This window comes from Helianthus annuus, chromosome 3, assembly GCF_002127325.2.
Source record: "Helianthus annuus cultivar XRQ/B chromosome 3, HanXRQr2.0-SUNRISE, whole genome shotgun sequence".
NCBI classification, from domain to species: Eukaryota; Viridiplantae; Streptophyta; class Magnoliopsida; order Asterales; family Asteraceae; genus Helianthus; species Helianthus annuus.
The window spans coordinates 40910941-40932143 of NC_035435.2; positions in this window are offsets into that span (position 1 = coordinate 40910941).

The following is a 21203-nucleotide window of genomic DNA, read 5'->3' on the forward strand; positions in this document are numbered from 1 at the left end:
CAACCTTTTGAATGTAATATCAAGTGTATTACAGAAGTCGAATTGTATCCACAGGGGATCAAAATAATAATAAAGTATTGTTCAGTCAGATACAGCATCAAGCTTGCGAGACTTATCACGATGCTAGGAAGCTACTACCAGCCAATTTCGTGTAGTACCTGCACTTAATCTTTTTGGGAAAATACATCAGTTTACACTGGTAAATACGTTCAACTCACACATTTGAAAATGTTTATTAAAATTGATTTGAATGCACGAGGCACAAACTCTTTTATAACTTGGGAAAATTATTTTAAATCTTGTGAACGAATTACATGTCCTTTTATGCGTTCAGTAGCCCGGATCCTGTCCGGGTTAAAGATTAATAGACACACCACATTGCGTAAAACCGTAGTGTAAAAACCAACGGCTAAGTCTTTTAAAAATAATGTCGACATAATATACCGGGTGTACGCCTACACCGGGATGTCGAGGTCGTGGCCATTTCGTAAAATGATGCCAAGGATATCCGGGACAACGGTCATTAACCCCCCCAAAGGCTTTTAAGTAACAAGACTGTTTAAATGAGCCGATTACATTATTCAATTAACCACCTAAGCGATGGAAGATATGATGCTCAATCAAGCGGTATTAATATACCGTATCCCAAGCCCGTATAAGGGAAAATAAGTTAAAGTATTTACCTTTGCAAGTATATTCCTTAATGGATTACGTCACAAATAGCTTTTATTGGGGCTCCTATTCTGGAACGAAGGTTTTAATTAACCTATTAGAATCCTAACGGGTCTTTATATTGGCCGTAGCCTAGACCGGTTAGTTCCGAAATATAAATACGGTTTAATCGCGCGAAAAGGCGAAAACCGAGAATGGAGTGTGATTCCGACCCAACAAGTTCAGAGACTTGTTTTATATGGGTTTAAGGTTCACACTCTGGATTTCGGGGTCAAAATAATATGGTTTGACCCATATCGGCTAATTTACGAAAACTAGTTTCATAAGCCGAATCGTGCGCGCGATAGGCGCAACGGTTAACCATGAGAGTCCTACGCTTATTTCCTAAGTCAATATGCCTTAAAGAGGTTGTGGTATCAGTAGGATACCTTCCGTGATGCCCTTAACGAGTTTAAGTTAATATTACGCCCCGTAGGGTTTTTTCGGTCATTTTAAAGACTTTTAAAGAGCTTTTCGAGTTCTACAGGAAATCTGAGTTTCCCGAACAGTATATAAAGTCTATAATACTTTATTTATTATTTAAAATTAGTAGCAACTGGAATCGGGTCAAAAGACCTTGTAGAACTCAAGTTTTGGCCGAAAAGGGCATATTCGGTATTTACCGAACCGTAGCCATAACCGCAGGTTATGAGCAAGGTAAAAATTATTAAAAATCTTTAAAATTCCAAAAATATAATTTTACAACAGTGGGTAAAAGTTTTGGTGACGAAATCTTGGTTTAGATAGGCGTTACGCTAATTGCGCCGTTTATTACGAAAGTTTCTTATAAATGCGCTATTTAGCATAACTCTCATTCTAGACCTCGGATTGACGTGAAACTTTAAGGACATGCTTATAATTTAGTAAGCAAGGTTATGGTCCGTTCACGTGTCCGAAATACTCGTTTTATTTTTAAAAGGCCGTTACGGTCAACTTTTAGGCGATTAACGGAAATGCGTAAAAGACTCGGACAAATCATGAACCGGTCACAGAGGGTTATACCATCATGTAACCTGGTCCTAAGAGAATCCTAAGGCATATCTATACCTCACTAAAACGGGTGAGAACTGAAGTCAAAGCAAAAGTCAAACTTTTGCGACATTCGGCTCCGAACCGGGTCAATATAGCAAATGGTCGATTCAATCGAGCGCAAACAAGTTTATATACTTAATATCATGTTTTATGAGTGTCTAAACAAGTTCCATAGCATATATATATTACAGATTATGCACAAATCGCAAAAATAGCTTTCTGTTGACTTTTTAGGCATTCGTTTGACTCGACATTTGAGCTAGTTAGAGTGGTGATCAGAGGGAACCCTTTTAGAGGTTTATTACCCACATAAATACCAACTCATAACTTCTTTTGATCCGTCATAAGCCTGAGCCATTACGGACTTATTTTGAAGTCAAACCGTATTTACTACGGTTTGGTTTTTAGCTATTTACTAAGTATAAATTGAACTACAAAAGATCTAAACGACTTACAGAAGTTGAGACTTGCTTATAGAACAAAGAATAGTGCTTGAGAGCTCTTAGAAGTGACCAGAGAAGTGTTTTGAGTTGTGATGAAAGTTATGAACATAAGAGGTCTATTTATAGTTAAGGACATGGTCCAAGATCATCACACATCACTCTACAACTGATCATGGATGGATGGCATGTGTCCTAGAGAGTTATGGGTCGAGTAGGGGGCATCCATACTTCTGAGAAACCCATTACTCCTTGTTTGGCCGTTTAAATCAGCCAACAGCCAACAATCTGTCGCTGGGCGTTGCTTACGGACCGTATGGCTTCGGCCTTGCGGTCCGTAAGCCATAGGCGGATCATCAGCAATCATTCCCCCTCCTTACGGTCCGTAAGGCCTACCCTTTACGGTCCGTAAGGGGTTAGAAATAAATCTTTTTAAATCTTTTAGTAATGATTATAAAATCTTGGTAATTAATTACCTGACCTTTCGGGTTTGAAGGGGTAACTTTGCGATATGGCCCTTGATTAATTACAGTTAAGGACCTCGCGTTATTTACCCGCATTGTTAAGCCCTCGGGTAAATTTATTTATTATCCGGAAGGCCTTAAATTATATTATTAACGCTTTTAACCCTTCTCATAAGAATTCGATCGTAACTTTCTCGTTTTAAAGCGGAACTTCGCGAAATTTATATATTGCATTCTAGTGAGTGTATTATACTGGTACAAAGCCTCGGGAGCGTTAAAGGGTCACTCAGAGGTATAATTAAACATGTTGACACAATTAACCCCTGTAGCTTGTAATCTCTCATTTTCTTACGCGTTTCGCTTCCGTACGATTCGTGATTTATTCGTTTGAAGGTACGAGCATCATTTAGGGTTACTATACAGTATATTTACCCTTTGTTGACATTTATAACCCTCGAATTTATATACTTTCAAGGTTTGTCAACATTAGTCCTTTATTTAATATCAATGCTACGTGTAACTAATGACACGTGTTAACACATTATTGGACACAAAAATTCGAGGTGTTACACTACCCCTGCACCTGTCTTTGAAAAAGAAAAAATGATGCCAAAAAGGGAGAGAAACATAACGTGAAGAACTTTGGTAAAGCTACACCAAGACCAAAGCCAGCAGAGCCTGAAAAGAAGTCTTCTGCAACCTCTGCTAAAACATCTATCAAAGAAAAGGAAAAGGGAATTGATGAAACCCTGAACATTCAAGCAGATGAAGAGATTGCAAACAAAAAGACTATTCAAAATCAGAATGCAACAAAGGAAAGCATTTGGAAGAAGGAACAAAAGGAATTGAAAAATTGGGAGATAAAAGCAAAGGATCTTGGCACTTCTGATAGAAGAAAATCCCATAAACACAACAAACATCTGACAAGCCTGAAGAGCAAACCACTGCTAGTCTCAAAACCACTGCTGGTATCAAAAAGCCATCCACTGTTACACCCAAAGCAACACCACCACCACAAAAACAACCTGCCAAAAAGCAGAAAACAAAACCATCTTCACCAATACCATCCTCCACAGCAACAAATGTTGACACTTCAACAGTTGTTAAGACAGCAGCGGTTGAGACACCAGTTGTTTCAACAGTTGTTAGTCAACCAACCACTTCCACCACTTTCCAATTTTCTTCTCAAGAAATTTTCATTCCTATTTCCAACTCTCCAACAAAAATCCTTGTCCTAAATCAATTTATACAAGGTAAAGAAAGTTCCAAGTGAATAATGATGATATACCTGCCACTACTCCTCTATCATCTTCACCATTTATCTGAGCAAACCCTGAGCCATTTGATCCTCCATCATCACCAACAACAAATCCACTTGTCCAACCACAACCACTCACGGGTCAAGACCCTACAAGAGACATCCTATTGGCAGTAACTTATCCTCTGGAATTGTATGCTCTTAAAGATGAAATGAGACAATTCTATACAGAGGATGATCCATCCAAAAGAACCTTCCCATCTCTTCATGGCTTCAGAAATCCAAGAAACATGGATGAATATCTGAAACTAAAAGCCAAGCAAGCTTAATATATTGTCAAGCAAGAGAGTAAAGGGAAAGATGACACCAACTTCTCAAGTCGAATGCAGCAAGGGTTACGTAAAGTCAAGAAACTAGAAGAATTTGCAAGAGACTTGAGCATGGAGATGTCAAATCAGCCACCAAATGCTGATCTTCAAAGAAAGCTGAGGAAAGATCTCTTAGAGCTTATCATCAGAGACAAACCATACCCTGATGAAGCAAACAGAATTATAGGAATGAAGAATGATCCTCAGATGAAGAAGTCTGCACCAAACTAGAACAAGTTCAAGAAATCCAGTGCAGATCTTACTTTAGAATGCAAGAGGAAGAGAGCTGAGTTGGTTGCAGCTAAGTATGGGTCTACAAGGACCATTTCAAGATGGTCCAGGCAGTATATTGATCAAGTGTATGATAAGTTGGAAAAACTAAGAGAAACTGATCCAACAGCTCCAAAGAAGCCAGTATACAAAGACAAAACCACTGATGAGCCAAAGCAGCAGACCCTCTATTAGGATCTGAGTTTGGTTTTGATTGTGTTTTACGTTTGAATTAAAATGAAAGATGAACAAGTAATGCAGCGGAATGTAAATGGAAACAAACTTTGCATACAATCAAACATGAGAATTGCTTGTAACACACATTTTCAACAAAGAACCGAATGATTGAATTTATTTCATCAACGATTACAATTGCATGCATGTAACAAATTCCCCCTCAGCCTGAGCTCACGGTGATTACTTCGTACAGGAAGAGAGATGGTGAAGAGCTAATAGAACAGTACAGGGTACTGTTCTATTTATAGGCACGGACAAACCACTGTAGTATCTTGGCTGACGTCACCATGAAAGTGACATCTAACCTCCTAACAAACTCTAACAATTGGTCTATACAAGCACTGCTATGCTAACAACTGTTATACAATACATTACATAAAAACAAACTAAATACTGATGAATCCTTCCACTGATGTGAACCTAGCAGTACTTGATTTAACCAGCAGTGCTTGTCCCATAGCAGTAGATTGCACAGCAGGGCTTTAGTCTTTATCAGTCTTTGACTTGATCAGCAGTTGTAGGTCAGCAGTTGTAACGATTAGTGGATTGGAGGTCATCAGATGTTGAAACCACTTTCAAGGGGAGAGACTTGTATACATAACATCTGCTTATTCTGGATCCATTGCTCTGGCCCAGTTTTGGCTTTAATTATCTGTTCCTCTGATAGGGTTCAATCCCAACAATCTCCCCCCTGGAACAGATAATGCCAAAACCCTTCATTATTTGTAGATCTTTATTACCTCATCAACAATTCCCTTATTTGCCCTTTGAGTTGTAACTCAAAGTCTAAGGCATCTGTGTCATCTTTATCCCTGCAGAGTGGTAGATCAAGTAGATCCTGTAGATCTTCAACACTTAGGCCAAGTGCTTGTTCCCTTGAAATCTTTTTCCCTTCTCCACTAGACTTGATCACAGTCAGTACATGGGTCTGTTTATCAATTTTCCACTTTAGTACTTTTGAGTCTAGTGGGTTTCTTGGGAGATTTTTATTGGATGCGGAGTTTGGAGATGCTGGCCTAGTAATGACTGACTAAGCAGTGCTTTGAGCTTGAGTAAGTTCAGGAATATCTGGCATCATCTGTTTGTAAACCATCTTTATCACTTCATTACCAGCAGCTATTTCTTCTGCTGTTTCTGCATCCATCTATTTTTGCCTTCTTCCTTGATAAAGAAATGCACCAGCTGGAACAGTGGATCTCCTGATTTGCAGCTTTGGTGGTCTTGTTGAAACCTCTGCTTCAGGATAGTCAGGTTTTTATGGAACCCTTGGATCTTTCTTCCTTAGTTCCTCCAACCTTTTGTAAGTGGTCCTGACTTTGTCTTCTTTCCATCTCATCACTTGATTTTTAGACCCATAATCAGTAGCAATTAGTTCCTCTTTCATTCTCTTCATTTCCAATATCTTTTCAGGTAAATTCTTTTTGTACTTTGACCAATCAGGAGGAGTGTGTTTGACCTTATTCTTAATCATTTCTTGAATCCTGGCTGCTTCACTTTTAAGCTCAGGAATGGTCCACTCTTTGTACATATGTTTTTCCCCCTTATACTTCTTAGAAGCCATGATATTTTCAATGTAGTCTTTTCTCAGGGTTTCATCTGCTCTTTCTGGTATTTGCTGACAAACATTCTTTTCAAACTGCTCCAAGGATCTGACTTGAGTGAATAGAAATTGGTAATGCCTTTGAATTTCTTTGTCAGTTTTTCCTTGGGAGTTTCTTTTGGAGATATCCTCTGCCTATTGAGCCTTAACTTTCAAGTACTCTTCAATGTTGTTAGGCCTAGGATATCCTTCAACTGATGGCAATCTCCTTTTAGCAGGGTCATCCTCAAACTAGAAGGATTTGATCTCTTCTCTGACTGCTGCAAGTTCTAGAGGATATTGGACACCTGCTGGAGTAATGTCAGTGATTGGCTTTTGAACCTGAGCTGATGAGAGAGGAACAGGGTTTGGTATGGTAACAAGTGATAGAGATTTTGAAGATGTTGGTGGTGGTGAAGTATCATCATCTTTCAGAATTAACCTTCTCCTTTTTTGTTGAGGAGAGACTGATGATGTTTTGGATGGATCAGTGGTGGTAATTAAAGTGGAAGTGATTGAAGTGGGAGGTTGTTGACTAACACTTGTTGAAACAACTGGTGTTTCAACCACTGTTACCATTACAACAGATGTTGTAACATCTGTTGTCTTCTGCTTTTTAGCAGGAGATGAGGGTGGTGTTGATAATGTTTTTGGTGGTGAGGTGATTTTTGGTGGTGGTGGTAAGGCAGTGGTTGTGGTGTGTGTTGAAGTGGTGGCAGATGTTTGGCTAGCAATTTTTGAAACCACTGAAGTATCAGCAATTGTTGGTACAACAGATGTTGCAACAGCTGTTTGGGTGGAAGATTGAGGTGTGAGATTTTTGGTAGGTTTAGGATTTTGCTTTGTGGGTTTGGATGATTTGTGCTTGGGTTCCCTCACTTTTCTAGTGGGATTCTTTCTTTTTGGCTCAGGATTTTGGTCATCCTTAGGCTTAGAAGTACCCTACTCATTCATCTTTATGAAAGCTCTTTTCTCCTGTTCCCACCTGGCATTATCCTTAGCCTTTCTATCCCTTTTTACCTTTGCTAATGCATCAGCAATGGCATTAGTGGTGACATCAATCTTTTTGGACCCATCTGGCAAAGGGATGTCTTTGAGCATACTATCTTGTTGTGGCTCAATGTAAAGACCATCTTCAATTCCCTTCTTCTTCCACTGCTTAATTTTCTCCCCCTTTTGGCATTATCTGGTGGGGGATTATCAATAAAGAGAACAGTGGGAGGAGCAGTGCCAGTGGTGTTCAGTATGTGGGCCTTTATAGCCTTGATGTCAGCTTGGGTGTCTTTAAACCTTGACTCCATCATGTTTCTCAGCATTTGAACATTTATTTCATGTTGCTGATCAACCAATTGTCTTTGTTGTTGGAGCAGTGGTTGAAATAGGGCCCATAACTCATTTGCAGCAGGTGCAGGTTGTGCAGGTGCTTGAGCTGGAGCAGCAGTGGTTGGTACCTTTTGTACATTCAACAACTGTTGCAGCATATCTTTAATTTCTGCAACAGAAGTATCCAGTTTGTCAATTCCGCCCGTCAATTCTTGGTACATTAAACCATCACCCAACTTAATGGGATCATCTGATTTCCCACTAACAGTGGTTGATTCAGGGAGTGTACTCCAGAAATCATCCACTGATGCCCCTTTGTCTTGGAACTGGGGACTTCTTCCTTCAAATAGAGAGACACTTTTTAGTGAACCAGGAAACACTAGATACACAAGTGTTCCCAGAGAAGAAATTGCCTCCAAGGAAGTCTTATTGATGTAACGTCTGTCCAAATGTAAAGCAGTGGGTTCAACACTTGTAGTGGTTGCTTCACTTGGAATACCACCAAGAGTTACATGTAACTCAAGGGGTGTAACCTCCTCAGGTTGTGTTGGTGGGTTTGCAATGATTGATACATCAGACCCAGTTATTTGTTGAGGTATGTTCTCATTGACAGGTGATTGAGAAGGACTGGTTTGTGCCTGGTTCAAATCAAGAGCATCCAACAGTATTTTTGTTTGTGGGGGAATTGTGGAGGTGAGGTTGGGTGTAGAAAGAGAATTGGCCCCGGGCATTGGGCTGTGGATGATGGAAGCAAGTGATTCCAGAGCATCATATTGTGGTGTCCCTATATGTACAACCTGTTCTTGTTGAGAAGAAGCAGGAGGAGTTTCAAGCATGGGTTGAGAACTTTCTACCATCTGCTGTGAGGAAGTAGCAGCAATGGTTTCTTGTGACTTTTGTGTTATCACTGGCAGTTGCTCTGGGATCTCATCTTCCAGAGTTGCCTTTTTTGTAGGTTTGGGGGGCTTTTGTGTTTTCTTTTGTCTTGGCTTTTTGATGATTTTAGGTGTGGGTTTCACAGCAGTTGTTTTGCTGCTGTGATCACCTGGAGCAGTGGGCTCAGCAGCAGATACCTGAGGAGCAGTGGTAGCTGCTAAATTCTGCTCAGGCACCACTGCTTGTGTTTTGCAAGGTGTTGATAATCTTGTAAAAGTTTCAGATTGAAGCCCATTTATTTGAAAAGAGTTACCTTGTTGGTACACATGAGCATCATCCTTACCAAATTTCTTTGTAAAATAGTAACTTAGAAATCTTGGAAAAAGTAAGAATGGCTTTTTATCAGCATTTTTAACCAAATCATTAAAGATTTCCCAGGAGTAATTAAAATTTTCATATTGTAAAATAGCATATCCCAGGGATTGAATCTTTAATGGTATCTCATTGAAAGCAGTTATTTTATTTGAAACACACATTAGCAGGGTATGGAATAAAAATTTTGTTGCAGGAGGGAAGTAACCTTTTTGTAAGGTATCCCTCTTTGTTTGTTCTGCATACCCCCTTTCAAGGAAATCAGTTTTTAACTCGTTTTTGGGAAAAGAAGTTTTACCTTGCTGATCATCGAGTTGAAAGACTTCCGAGATGGATTGTGGTGTGATTTTGACTGCTTTACCCATTAGAGAAGAGTTAATGGCTATGACATCTTCACCTTGTTTGTCAAGAGTAACATTTTTCCAAAACTCTCTCTGGGTTTTCAGGTAAATCGGAGCATCTGCTGTTAGCAAAGTTTTGTACTTTGATGCAGACATAGTGTCAATGATTGAATCGTAGATGTCAATGGTGTCGGGTTTTGTAAGAAGAGCCAGATAGTTGTGAGGAGCTTTGTAAGGAATTTCAATGGGTGTTGAAGCCATTTGAGTGGCCTCTTTAGAAGATGATTTTGAAGCAGATTTTGCAGATGGCTTTGATTTTGTCATTTTGAAGGGAAGAGCGATGAAGGATTTGAGAGAAGGAGATGGAAACTGCTTTGAGAAAGGAATTTTTGTGAATTTGATTCGACAGTAAAACCCTGTTTGGGGGTTTTTACGGGGTTTTATAGAGGAAAAAGTGAATGCTGACGTGGCAGCAGTTACAAAAGGTCTAACCATTATGTACTATCCACGTGCCAACCGCTGATGAAATGAAGGACAAGTACTTTATGAAAACCACTGATGGAAGAAGATCAGTGGTTGTAACGGTAACAAATGAAGGCAGTAGATGATTTTTACTATCAGTGGATAGCATATCAGTGGATAAAAACACTGATTTTGAACAACAGTGCTTATCAAGGAAATGAGAGAACAGGGGCTGACTTTCAATAGTGGACAGACTTTTAAGTAGAACAGACTTTTGAACAAAAAAGTGGTTATGGCAGACTTTTGAGGATTAAATGAAAAATTCATTTTTAGCTATTTTTAAGGATGGATTTTTTATTTTTAGAAAACATTTTAATGCTTTTATTCATAGAAAAACAAGATTTTCCCGGTTATTCCATGTTTAGCATACCAATCCTAGAGATCAAGCTTTCAGAGGTGGATGTGTCTAATGCTTTGGTTAGTACATCTGCCAGCTGATCTTTAATTGGAACATGGTGTAGAGTAATCAAACCTTTTTCATAGCAATCCCTCACAAAGTGATGTCTGATGTCAATGTGCTTGGTGGTTGAGTGGGAAACTGGATTTTTGATGATATTTTCTGCTGCCTGGCTATCCAACATGAGTGGTGTCTTTAAGGCAGTGATACCAAAATCCAGCAACTGATTTTGAAGCCAAAGCAGTTGGGCTGTACAGCTTGCAGCAGCTATATACTCTGCCTCAGCAGTGGATGTGGAAATAGCTGCTTGCTTTTTGCTTTGCCAAGAGACTAAGCAATTGCCTCGGAATTGGCACCCTCCTGAAGTGGACTTCCTTGTCTTGTCACATCCAGCAAAGTCACTATCTGAGAAACCTGAAAGCTCAATTTTAGCATCAGCTGGATACCAGATACCAAGTGTGGGAACACCTTTGAGGTATCTGAATATCCTTTTTACAGCAATAAGGTTTGACTTTCTAGGGGCTGATTGGGATCTTGCACAAACACATGTTGCAAACATTATGTCTGGCCTAGATGCAGTTAGGTACTGTTAGTGCAATATCTGTCTATCGCCTCCGTCAATCTATTCCGTAGCAGAAACCGAAGGATTTTAAGCTTTTAGGTTACAACTAGTTAGAAAGGCAAGGTGGCAATTTTGTAAATAATGAGATTTCTCATTATATCCCTTGTGCCTATAAATAGCTCATTTAGTTGTAAAGGTTAGGACTTTTGGGAAGACTTGGAGCTCATTTGGAGATTTAGGAGTTTAGAGCTTAGAGAGAGAAAGTCTAGAGAGAGAAAGTCTCTCTACGTGATTCACGGCATTGTACACGACGTCACATTAATAGAATCACGTTTTCTTGTACGTTATTGTGTGTTCGATCAAGTACGTTCACGGATTCCGCACGTCGAACGTTCGTTACGCAATCGAACGGTGTCAAAACCGGTCCTAACAAGTGGTATCAGAGCTAGGAGCTCGATTGCATGATCAAACGCATTGATTCGTACCAGATTTCAGCCATTTCAGATCCGATTTCATCTATTTTCTTCATTTTTCACATTTTATCACGTTTTTTACTGAAAAACGTCAAATCGAACAGGTTTTCACGGTCCGTTTCAGCTGATTTTTGGATATGTTGTGCGTATTGACCTGATCTACAACCCTACCAAGTTTCAGATCGAAACTCCAAGCCGTTTAGGAGATATTCGAATTTTTTGATCCGATTCCGTTTGAACAGCGAGTGACCGTTTGAAATCTAGGTTCCGTTTGAACTACCGTTTGAAACAAGCACCATACCATTTGAAATTTGGTCCTATCGTTTGACTGATCGTTTGAAACATTAGTCTACCGTTTGAAGGTCTGTCACATCGTTTGGACTTTAACCTATCGTTTGAAATGTATCCTATCGTTTGAAAATGAACTGATAGTTTGACATCTACACGTGACCGTTTGAAACTGACATAACCGTTTGAAACGTGAAATGACTGTTTTCTGTGCCATTTGTCGGCTAGTTAATTGTTTGGCTTTATTGACCGACCCACTAATATAATTGGCCCAATCAGCGGCCCTATCATATTTTCACAAGCAATATAAAGGCCCAATCAGTGGTTACTTGTTGGTGGGCTTAGTTGAACAAAAGTTATAGGTTTGTCCACATCAACTCGATATATTCAGCCCAAGCCCAAGTTGGTGATATTATTTTGTGTGCTATTTAGCCCAAGTCAAGTTTCATCATAGTGATATTGTTGGCTAAGTGGAGTGTTCATTCATTAAGTGATCTCACATCATCAACATTGAAACAACTCCGCGAATCTTTGACAACGAGTCTTAGATTGGTTTCATCAACATACTGTTACATAGTCAGTTTCAGTTTAAACTGATTGTTTGATTGTTGATTTGCAGGTAACACGAGGCAATTTACAAGGTAATTCACAAATATAAGCTCATGGCGAAAGATGAACCTATTCCATGGAAAGACGAGCGTACGGAAGAGCAAAAGTATAAATACCGAAAGATGATTGCTGAAAACAAGATTATCAGACTTTCTGGTATCTTTCTAGAAGCTAGAAGAGCAAATAGATGGGATCCAGATAGAGAGTGCTACCTTGATAGGTATGGCAACATCGCGATTGATGATAAAACGCTAGATATTGAAGCCATCATCCAGGAGTACAAAGAAGAGGATGATTATTGGCAGAAGAAGTGGTGGGGAGATGAAGAAGAAAAAAAGAAAAAGAAAGAGTTAATAGATGAAATGGAAAGAAACTCAGAAAATATAAGTTTGGATGAGTTTATTGAATTAATCAAAAGGGTTATAGAAGGAATAACAAAGATTGAAGAATCTAAGAAGGATGAAACTTCAAAATGTGAAGTTGTATGCTCGAAATGCGAAAAATCAGAAGCAGACAGTGTGAAACTCTTGAAGGATGTGGAGAGTTTGACATTGGAAAACAATACTCTGAAGAACGAGAAGAAAGCTGATGATGAACAGATTCTGGGTTTGCGTTTAGATTGCGAAAAACTGAGATCTGATAATGACAAACTTTTAAAGATTGTTGAAAGTTTGTCATTAGAAAACAACAATTTTAAAAATTTAGAAAATGATTTCAAAAGTCAAATAAAGATTTTACAAGATGAGAGAGATATCTTTGGCAAGAATAATTTGGAAAAACAAAGCGAAATAAATTCTCATGTTGCTAAAATTATTCGACTTGAGCATGAAGTTGAAGATGCTCAAAAGAAAATTGCTGAGTTTGAAAAAGGTTTTGAAAGAAAAAGAAAATCTTCAGAAAATGAAGATTTCTGGATAAAATTGGAAAACAAAAATCTGAAAGAAAATGAAATAAGATTTCAAGAACAGTTAAATGGTTTGGAAAATGAAAAATCTGTTCTTGAAAATCTTAAAATTGAAAATGAAAATTCAATCAAGTTCTATCTTGAAAGAATCTCTCAGCTTGAAAAAGAAGCTGAGAATTCAAGAAACCAGATTAATGAACTTGAAAAGAAATTGAAAGGTTTTGTGACTGCATCAGATAGTTTGAATTTTCCTTGTCCAAAACCGATCAATTCTGTTCCAATAAGTGACAATGTCACAAATTTTGACAAAGTCAAAATTGAAGATTGTGATGAAATATCTGATGATGAAAAAGAAAAAGAAAAGAAAAGAAAAGAAAAATATTTTTAGATTTAAAAGAAAAATTTTAAAATACTGTTTTGCAATCTACTGAGAAAGGTGAATGCTCAACGCAAAAACCTGTAAAGAAGATTGTGGAACAGAAACAAAAAGATAAAAATTTGAAAAATTCTAAAAAAGAAAATAAAAGCTCATCAGATAAGTCATCCAATCATTTTAAAAAAACAGAAAAATTTAAAAATGAAAACTTACAAAATGTTGGTAATAAGTGGTGCAGGTTTGACCACAGTGCTCAAATGCCAAATCAAGGATACAAGAAGAGAAATGACTACCACAAGGCAACTCAATGCTATGATCTAAGTGTGTGGTATGAAAATGGTGTACGATATGAAAGAGAGAAGAGGTATGATAACAGAATGTGTTACTCTTGTGGTTATCAAGGACACATTGTTGTTAACTGCCAAAGTCAGAGATTTGAAACGAGAAGGTGTTATGAATGTCATATCAGAGGTCACATTGCCAGAGATTGCCCAAGGAGATCGATGGGAAGATCGAGGGTTGAATCTCAAAGAACGACAAAGAAACCAGTCAACGTCAAGCCCAAAGAACAGAAGGTTCAAGAACCTAAAGTTCAGGAAACAAAAGTAAAGCTTTCTCAGGGGCAAAAAGACAAACTGAGGAAGAAAAGGAAGAAAGCACGAGAGTATCTCGAGAAGATTTTGTCCTCGGATACAACCAGAAAATCAGAAAAGAGTTCTGATAATCCAGTTTGCTCATCAAAGTCTGACAAATCAAGCAAACTGAGTTCATCAGATACAAATCTGAGGACAGAATGCAGTGTTAAGAAAGAAAAAGTTCCTGGCAAGGAATTTGTTTCTTCGGAAACAAAGAAGCCACATGTTGGCGATGAATCTGACTCATCAAAGTCAGACAAGCTACATTCAGGCAATGATTCTGGTTCGTCAAAACCAGAAGAGCCAAGTTTTGAGGTAAAAGTGTCAAAAACACCCAAGGCTAGTCAGGCTTGGGTGGATCTTTTCAAATGAAAAACCCTGACTTGCCGGAGTTCCCAGGTTGGTAAGTGTGGAACAGGTATCGGCATCTTTCTTGAGAAATTTCACTATGGTGATTTTTCGATCTACATGTGGTAAATCAGGGACATTAAGTTGTACTTGATTTTCTACAAGTGGTTAAAGGAGAACAATGTGATGAAAGAACCCCGAATTTGTGAAATGACACACAAAACTAATTTTCCAGAAAAACCATTTTGATTAAAACAAACTTAAGTGTTTTGAAATCTAAATGGGAAAATAGTTTGTTGTCAGGGGGAGTTCTGATTGTTTATGCCAAATGAATGGCGTATTGAAGTGATTCGTTATCAGTTGTCACTTTATTTGTACAGTTTTCAAACTTTCCTTGAAAAATCAAAATTGAAACATTTTTTGATTTTAGGGGGAGAAAAATTTTAAAAAAAAAATAGAAAATTTGAAAATACCAAAAACATTGAAAAATCAAAAATGAGTTTTGTTGAGAAAAGAGGAAATGATAGTACATCAGTGGACTATCACAGCATGCTAAAGAAATGAAATGTCAAATGTGATAAACGGTCTCACTAACGATGTGTCGATAGGTTTTCGTACATTTAGTAAATTTATTCGGGATATAAACCTAATATTTCAAACTTGTGAAATTTGTGGGGAAAACTACTTGGATATATAGGTAACCCCTGAAATCTCGTTTGAAAGGTTTCTTATTCTGATATACTAGGTTTTTCTACTATTTGATGTCTGGGGTATTATTCTGGGACTTCTGCTGAACGGTAGTTCTGACCTAGTCCTTGGCTAATACTTTATACAAAATGCTTGAAACATGGCATTATAGCCCTCAGATTGATTAGACAATAAAATTGATAATCATCTGTTGTAGCTAAAAGATCCTCTAAAGGGGACATACCAAAGTCGAAACTGATATCTCTCTGCGCATACGGAAGTATCGACCTGAGATCCCTCAGTTCTCGCATGTCCTAATTTATGTACAGACATCATTTTAGTACAATCACCTGTAAGACTGAATATTGAGATTCTGGATACGGGAGTATATTCAAGAGGTGGGACACATGAATTGAGCTAAGTTCCTAAGACATCTAAATCGTATCCTGAATAGATTGAAAATTGTGTGAAAATTTAAGAGGACAACTATATCGTCAATCTACGTGAATCGCTTAGAACTTAAAATGATTAAAGCTTAACGGTGCTAGTGATTTGTCTCGTGAACTGATATGATCCTCTTTCAAAACTCTCAAAAATATTGTTTGTCTATATTTCTTTACTGCATTTTATTCAAAAACAAAAATTCAAAAAGATTTTCGGCAACTGATGTTGAAGAGCTGATATTCAAAATTCTAAGTGCTAAACATGATGAATTGGATTGGGAAATGTTGTTGAAAATTCTTTGAATGACATATATAAATGGTTTGAAAGATTGTGGATTTAGTTAATCAAGGTCATTCATTTGAACTTGATGTAACTAATGTGTTTGTTGAAAATGTTGTCTACCAGTAGGGTTACTAAATTCAATTGTTATAAATTTGTGAAACTTATGGTGAGGTAGAGGATATGCAGGTTAACCAGGTCTCAAGTCCTGAGCAGATGCAGAACAAAGCCAGGAATTGATCCTGAACTTGTGAAACGATGAAAGCCAGACTACGATCCCGACAGCTGAGTCTAAGGGGGAGTCTGAAGACGAGCTCAACGCATGAGGAAGCGTGGATTCAAAAAGCCAGATAAATATTTTGGAGGAGCTTGTATATGAAAATCCAAGTGCCGATCCCAAAAGCACGGAAGCTTGACGAAAGGGGGAGTCTGAAGACAGATCCACGGGGATTCTGTTCGAGAGAGAGAAAGACAAGGCGCTACGAGATTGACTTCGGCAATATCCAAGGGGGAGTCTGTTAGTGCAATATCTGTCTATCGCCTCCGTCAATCTATTCCATAACAGAAACCGAAGGATTTTAAGCTTTTAGGTTACAACTAGTTAGAAAGGCAAGGTGGCAATTTTGTAAATAATGAGATTTCTCATTATATCCCTTGTGCCTATAAATAGCTCATTTAGTTGTAAAGGTAAGGACTTTTGGGAAGACTTGGAGCTCATTTGGAGATTTAGGAGTTTAGAGCTTAGAGAGAGAAAGTCTAGAGAGAGAAAGGCTCTCTACGTGATTCACGGCATTGTACACGACGTCACATTAATAGAATCACGTTTTCTTGTACGTTATTGTGTGTTCGATCAAGTATGTTCACGGATTCCGCACGTCGAACGTTCGTTACGCAATCGAACGGTGTCAAAACCGGTCCTAACAGGTACAATAAAGACCCAATCATGCTTCTATATAAAGTTTGTTCAACCAACTCATCCTTCTCATCAGACATGACAATTTTATTGGTTGCAATGGGTGTACTGCATGGCTTACAATCATCCATATCAAATTTCTTCAACAGCTCTTTAGCATATATTTGCCTTGATGGATAAAAGTGCCATTTTGCAGTTGCCTTACTTGAAGACCAAGAAAGCACTGGGGTTCACCCATTGCACTCATTTCAAACTCAGCTGTCATGAGTTTTTTGAACTCTTCACACATTTTATTACATGTGCTTCCAAAAATGATGTCATCCACATAAATCTAGACAATCATCAAATCCTTTCTTCTACATTTTAAAAACAGTGTTTTATCTATTTTACCTCTTGTGAAACCAATGGAAAGTAAAAAGGTGGAAAGAGTTTCATACCAGGCCCTTGGTGCTTCTTTCAAGCCATACAAAGCTTTATTAAGCTTGTAGACAAGATTTGGATTAAATGCATTGCAAGTTCTTACAAAAATGATGTCATCCACATAAATTTGGACAATCATTAAATCCTTTCCTCTCCATTTTAAAAACAAGGTTTTATCAATTTTATCTTTGGTGAAACCAATAGAGATGAGAAAAGTGGAAAGAGTTTCATACCAGGCTCTAGGTGCTTGTTTCAAGCCATACAAAGCTTTGTTTAGCTTGTAGACATGATTTGGATTAAATGGATCCTCAAAACCAGGAGGTTGACAAACATAAACCTCTTCTTGAATCTTACCATAGAGGAATGCACATTTAATGTCCATTTGATACACCTTGATGTTGTGGTTAACAGCAAAGGCCAGGAATAATCTGATAGCTTCAAATCTTGCTACAGGGGCAAATGTTTCATCATAATCAATTCCCTCTTCCTGTCTGAATCCTTGAACCACAAGCCTGGCTTTATTCTTGACAACAATACCCCTTTCATCAGTTTTATTTTTGAAGACCCATTTCCAATAGGACTTACACCCTCTGGCAATGGAACAAGCTCCCAAACTTGTTGTCTTTTACACTATTGGAGCCCCTCTTGCATGGCTTCTACCCAGCTGTTGTCTTTTAGTGCCTCTTGGTACTTGACTGACTGATGGAGAGATAGAAAGCCAACAAAAAGACAAATGTTTTGGGATTGACTTCTTGTGAGCACCCCTTCATTGATGTTGCCAATGATTTGTTCTGGTGGATGAGACTTCAAGAAGATAAAATCTCCTTGGTATGGAACAATGGCATTAAGTGGGGAAGGCTGCAGATGTGAATCATCTGAGCTAACCACTGTTGGTGACTTTGATGATCCAGCAGTGGTCTCAAAAGGTGGTGGAATAGGAGGTAATGAAGTGGACACATGCTGACTTTCATCCACTGTTTGAGGGCTTTTGTTAACAGTGTTTGATGATGTGGAAGTAGGGGTTGATGGGCTACTTTGATCAACAACTGTTGAGGTAGCAGTGGTTGAACTTTGACAGTTGTTTTGAACATCTGCTATTCTTCCACTTGATGCAGACTTTTGTTGTGGAATGATGATTTCATATCCATAGTCTGATGAAAAATTTTCTGATGAACCTGCATTGTTAGTCTTGACAGCAACACTTTCAAATGTGAATTTATCAAGATCAAATAAATCTGCAGGATTTGCTGGGATTTTCATTGATGAAAGCTCATTGAACTTTACATTCAAAGTCTCTTCCACTGTCTTAGTCCTTGTGTTAAACACTTTGTAGGCCTAAGCAGTGGTTGAGTATCCCAGATGATAACCACAATCAATTTTGGCTGCAAACTTTGAGATAGAATCTTTTAAGTTTAAAATGAAGCATGGGCAGCCAAAAATTTTGAAATATGAAATCAATGGCTTTATTTTATATAGTAATTCATAGGCAGCCTTTTGATGCCTAGGGTTGACTAAAACTCTGTTTTGGTCATAGCAAGCAGTGTTTATTGCCTTTGCCCAAAAAGTTATTGGCAAACCTGAATCTGTAAGCATGGTTCTGGCAGCCTCTATCAATGTTCTGTTCTTCCCTTCCACAACCCCATTTTATTCTGGTGTTCTAGGAATGTTGTACTATCTTACAATTCCTTTTGACACACAGAAATCATCTAACTCCTTGTTTCTGAACTCTGTGCATTATCACTTCTGAAGATTTTGACTGGTAAGTCAAACTGCTTTTCAACCTATTTCACAAAGTCTTGTAGAATACCTGCAGTCTCATCTTTTGAGTGTAAAAAGTAAGTCCATGTAAACCTAGAAAAGTCATCAACAATAACCAGACAATATCTCTTTTTCTTAAGACTCATGACTTTAACTGGGCCAAACAGATCCATATGAAGCATTTGCAAACATTTGGTTGTTTTGGACTCATCAATTGATTCGTATGAGCTTTTATGTTGTTTTCCTTTTAGGCAGGAAACACAATGCTTAGGACAGGTGAACAGTTTTTGAGGTAAACCTCTTACTAACCCCTGTTTTGAAATGGCAGTGATTGTCTTGAGATTTGTGTGTCCCAATCTTCTGTGCCATAATTCTGTCTATTTGTTAGAGGCAGCTAAGAACAGACAGGCATCAGTTCTGGGGCTCTCTTTTGACATATCAACTACATAAACATTGCCACTTCTTTGAGCAACAAGTTTGGTTTTTCCATTTTTTATTATTGCTTCAATCTTTTCAACCATTTCTGGTCCAATAATTCTACAACAATCCTTTGTGAAGAATGAGCCATACCCCTTATCACTCATTTGTGAGACACTTAGGAGGTTGAATTTTAGATTGTCTATCAGATTGACATTTTCAAATTTTACAATACCAGACTGTACTGTACCAGACTGTTAGTACATGTTCTGTGACAACAGCTTAATAGTTTGATTAATTAGTCTTTGGATATTTTGTAATGAGCTTAGCATATTGGTTAGGGAGTTAATTAGTTTAATGGGCTAGGAGAATGGCCAAGCCCAGACCAAGGCCCAGTATGCAAACATGGTTGTAGTATATAAACAACATGATGCATTAGGGTTAAGGTTGGACATTTGAGATACTGAGAGAGAGTTAGAGAGAAATCTACAGAGAGTGGCTGAGAGATTTCTTGTGAAGGTCTTTAATTAATTGTAAACGTTTGTGTTGGATAGTCAATAGAAGACCGGATTGAAAGTGATTGTTTCGTGTTCGTCATCTTTATTCTTGTTTCTGTTTGTTCGATTGATCAAGGGGATTCTGCACCCTTGATTGAGTATCAATCTCGTTACGATCCACGGGATAGGGACCTACAATTGGTATCTGAGCTTTTGCTCTTTGTTGTTGGTTCGAGATTGATATACAGATTTAAGATTTTTGAAGAAAAGGTGTTGTTTTAAACTGTTTTGATTATGTTCGGGTGTGTGGTTCTTATTTTTTTCGGAAATTCATCAAGTAGTTCATACGTTTTTCTGTGAAAAATCATTATAATTTGCTTGTTGGATTCCTTTTGTTAGTGTTTTTGAAAAGATAATATCAAGTTTTAAAATATTGAAACGGTCCCCAATATCTTTAAAACTTTTAAAAAGATTGAAAAAATCCTAAATTTTGGGAAAGTTGAAACAACTGCACGTGTGTTGTTTTGGAAAGTTGAAACAGGGTTAAGCATAAAATTCAATCATCACGGTTTCGAGTCGCAAACGAGGTTTGAAGTCTCGATTCATCAACATCACAGAGGTCTCGAGTTATCATCTTCAATCAAGGTCTCGAGTCAGCCATCTTCAATTACGAGTCGCAATCACGTTTCCGAGTTTAGGTTTCGAGTCACCACATCTCGAGTCGCAACCACCTCACCAGGTCTCGAGTGGATTTTGAAACAATTAACTTCGAGTTCAATCATCTTTTCGAGTCACCTTTACACATCACCATACATCGGTTCATCATAATCATCTGAGTCGCAACCAGAGCTCCTTTCATCTTACACCACTGTTCAACATCTACAAAAGGTCTCGACTCAACCTTCTTCAATTGGTCTCGAGTCATGGTCTCGAGTTATTAACTTCATTAGAGTCTCGAGTCATCATCTTCTTCCTAGGTCTCGACTCACATCACCAAACTGAACTCATCATTTCCACGGTCTCGACTTCACGGTTTCGAGTCATTCTTCTCAAGTCGCAACTGTTCTTGTCTTGAGTCACAGCCTGGTCTCGAGTCATCTTCTTTCCGAGCTGTCTCGAGCCGCAACCTCGGTTCCGACTTGCAACCGCATCCACAGTTCCGACTCCACCATACCTCCAATCACTCATCGTTCAACCACCATAACCACCATCATCATCTTTCTCATCGTGTCGTCACCTTCATTTTCAACGTCGACAATCGAACACCATTGTTTATTACCATCTCTGTTGCCCTACTATGGTAATCTCCATTATCACTGGTCATTGGCGGCTGTCTTTTATTTTGAAATTAGGTTTGGTGGGTTGTTGATCAAAGAAGAAGACAGTGACATATAGGTTTTCGG